Below are 4,069 nucleotides of genomic sequence, written 5' to 3' on the forward strand. Positions count from 1 at the left end.
TGACACAGGATTTGGCTATAGGAAAAATTTTGACAGCTTATCCCTGTAAAAGTAGTACTTTACTGTGCCTCATTTACCTGATTTTCCTGATGTATCTAATTTTCCCCCTTTAAACTGAGTGACAACAGGTAAACTACTTTTTTGTACCCTTAACTGCTGAGGGGAAATCTGATCTAAAAGGTGAAATTTCACATATGCAAACACTGTACTGTACTTCCTTTTCTTCTTCGCTTTTGGGCAGATGGTCTGATTAATTCGGCTTCTTTTTGTTCCTGTAGTAAATGGAGTTTGTATCATGTCTATGATTCAGGCTGCTTTTCGTTCTGCATCTCCCTCAAGGTGTTTGTTCTAGTCTAAGGTGACCAGATTTAAAGCGGGACACCATTGACCGGGGGCGGGGGCAGGGTTCTTGATGAAAAATTTGGTCTGTATGGACCAAATAGACCATTCCCTAGCTGGTCGTGCATTCTTTCCAAAAATCGGGACTTTTTAAAAACTCCCAAAATCGGGACTTTCCCGCCAAAAGCGAGACATCTGGTCACCTTATTCTAGACAGTTGGATTCAATGGGATAGCACTTTCCATTCTCAATTTCTCCCAAACAGAAATAAGGTCAACCTTACTTTAAGCTTTGAGTGAGTTTTGAATACAAGCAACTTTTAGGAGTTACTTGATACTAACTTTTGTGATGACGTGAATTAGGGTCATATGCAAAGACTAAAATCCTCACCACTGGACCAATGGGTAACATCATGATAAATAGGGAAATGGTTGAGGTTAGGGCTTTTTGTCTTGCTTGAAGCCACAATCAATGCTCATGGAAACATCACTCAAGAAATCAAAAGTCTCTTTGCATTCCATGAATCTGCTGCACAAGACCTCTTTAGAGTATTGAAAAGCAAAGATGTTACTTTGAGGATTAAGGTGCACCTGACCCAAGCCATGGTATTTTCAATCACCTCCTATGCATGTGAAAGTTGGACATTGAATAAGGAGGACTGAAGAAGAATCAATGCATTTGAATTGTGGTGCTGGAGAAGAATATTGAAAGTACCATGGACTGCTAAAAGGACAAACAGGTCAGTCTTGGAAGAAGTATGGCCAGAGTGCTCCTTAGAAGCAAGGATGGTGAGACTTCATTTTACATACCATATATACTTGAGAATAATCCGAGTTTTCAGCACATTTTAAATGCAGTTTTTGTGGCACATTAGGTGCCTTGGCAGATATTCAGGTAGGCTTGTACTCGAGTATATACGGACTTTGGACATGTTGTCCGGAGAGAACGGTCCCTGGAAAAGGATATCACGTTTGGTAAAGTGGAGTGGCAGCGAAAAAGAGGAAGAATCTTAAGGAGATGGATTGGAACAGTGGGCTCAAGCCTGGGAACAATTGTGAGGATGAGGCGGGCTCTGGCAATGTTTCCTTCTGTGGGGTCTGGGTATTGGAACTGACCTGATGGCATCTATAACAACAACCACATCATTCAGAATCAACTCAACGGCAGTGGGTCAGTTTACTAATTCCACAATTTTCACATGCAACAACTGATATAGAGCCTAGAACATTACTGATATGAGGGGATTATTGGTATATGGAAAACTTAAGTGACTGAATCCTGTTAAAGAAAACAATGAGGGTCAGACACAGGGCACAAAGACGCCCAACACTTACCCACTACAGCAGAACTCAGTCTGCAGAGTAGCTGAGAGTTTTGTGAGTTGCTTTGAGACAAAGAAGTGGGATGTGGATGTCAGCTAGAGGGGCCGGGTAACTCAGTGTCTTCTCTTAGTCACTTGACTATTTGTGATTAACGCTGGCCCTTATTATCTATTTAGTCAACAAAGACATCCTGAGATTGGCCTGAGACTCTGTTTGCTTGATTCTCGTCAACAGTTGGAAAGTTCCCTATGGTTACCCCGAAACCCGAATTAATGTAAAATATCTATATGTGCCTCTCCAAAGTGTCAATTTCAAAGTAAAAAATACGTATTACGTACTGCCATCAAGTTGAAGCTGACTCATAGCGACCCGCTGTGGGTTTCTGAGACTGTAACTCTTTACGGAGTAGAAAGCCCAGTCTTTCTCCCTCAGAGCTGCTGGTGGTTTTCAGCTGCAGGCCATGCGAATCCCAGCCTAATGCTTGACCACTGCTCCACCAGGGCTCCTTAAAGGACATTCCCTCTGTCTTCTGATTTCATACAGGACTCCACATAGGCCATGGCACTGTGGGTCTCCTCGCAGTGCTTCCTAAATACACTTCTATTTCTTCCTCACTCTTAAAGCAAGCAAACTGGCTGTGGCACTTCAAGGTGACACCGCTGCATTTTAGGTGACACTAAGAATTCTATATAGTCTGGTAGGGGAGGAGGTGCTCGGGAGGAGGGTGACATGGTGAGTCACTGGACAGGGTGCCATACCCTAGTGATACCACTGGGACAAAAATCCTTTAAGTGTGTTAGGACAGAGCTATGTGCAGACTCCACAGAATACCTCTCTAACCCATAGAAACCACACGCCTGGAGTTGGTCGGTATGAATAGTAATAAAGACAATACTGTGATGTGATGTTATAGGTCACTCACTGGGCTGCTAACCACTAGATGTGCGGTTAGGAAACACCAGCAGAAGACAAGACGAGATGCGAAGCAGGAGGAATATGAAGCTTTCTGATGCCATTTACAGTTACAGTCTGGAACCCCACAGGGGCAATTCTACTCTGTCCTGCAGTTTATTTTGGGTTTATTGCTATGAATTGAATTAACTGTATCAGGATTTCAGAACAACAAGTAAATAATAACAACAATAAAACAAAATTAGTAAAAAATTAAGCAGCAATTGGTGCCAATAATTAATACACTATTATATATTTCCTATATCTAAAAAGATTAGAGGAAGCGGCCATTAATGTCATTAGAACTTCAGTGCATTTTCTTTTCCAATCAAGAGCGCCACCTGCTGATTGAAAAGCAAAACCACCCTGGAGTATATTGAGAAGCAAGTCATCATTGAAGTTCCTTAAGCAACTGTTCTTTTGCATCCTTTTGATCAAGGGGGATCGAATCGGTCATTTTCTTCACTTGAGGAGTTATTTTCTTGAAGAATTCAGAGACATGTCTATCACATTCTTTTGACTATTTGTCTTTTTGTTTGAAGAAATGGCTTATTAATTTTTTAAAATCCACTTAGTGACTGACTTGTTATAACTCTTTTTTTTTTTTAAGAGAAAAACTGTATCAGGGAAAAGGTGAAGGGAGCATCCAACAGCAGCAGAGTCTGTTAGTAGTTGCTCAGCTCATTTCTGTTCACGCGCAACATGGACATGAGTTTTCTAACAATGTTACTCATCTTCCGTGCAGGTGGGCTCTGTAATAATGCTCAGGCTACAAGCAAGCCACAGAGCATGGTGAACACGAGAGGCTAGCTGTGGGCTGGACTCGGATCGATGGCAGTGAATTCTGAGTATCATCCATCATTTCGCTGCCTGTTTTCCAGATGACTCCCCTTAACACATCGTGCACAATCAGAAAGACGGGTTGGCCCCAAGCAGGATTCAAATAGTAATTAACATTCCAGACTCCTGAGTGATCCTTTGGGGAGCAGTTAAAGAACCCATTTGAAAATCAGCAGTAGAGCATATGAATCACTAAGGAAATGTGATGATATTAAATATGGTTGACTCAAAATAAAAATGGCTGCCGTCATGCTCACAACGCACAAGAGGCCTGGGCACAAACAGCACGAGACCGTTTGACTGTCTACCCAGCCTCCTGCTTCCAAGGTTCATCCAAGCAGCATCATGTGATTCCTCACCGTGGCCCACAACTCTATTGTGTGGGGAGACAGTATTCGGTTGATTCATCAATCGAGGAACATTAGATGGTTTTCACTCTGGGGCTGTCAGAAATGGGTCTGCTCTGAACATTTTCGTACAGGTTTAAATATATGTATAAAACCCATGTCTTCATTTCTCTGGTGTAGAAACCTAGGAATGGAATTTCTGGGCTAGGTGGTAACTATATGCAACATTTTGAGAAATTGCTGATTAAGCTTTTTAATGTTCATTTAAGA

This window comes from Echinops telfairi, unplaced genomic scaffold (assembly GCF_000313985.2).
Source record: "Echinops telfairi isolate 266 unplaced genomic scaffold, ASM31398v2 ScPeMD7_23;HRSCAF=83, whole genome shotgun sequence".
NCBI classification, from domain to species: Eukaryota; Metazoa; Chordata; class Mammalia; order Afrosoricida; family Tenrecidae; genus Echinops; species Echinops telfairi.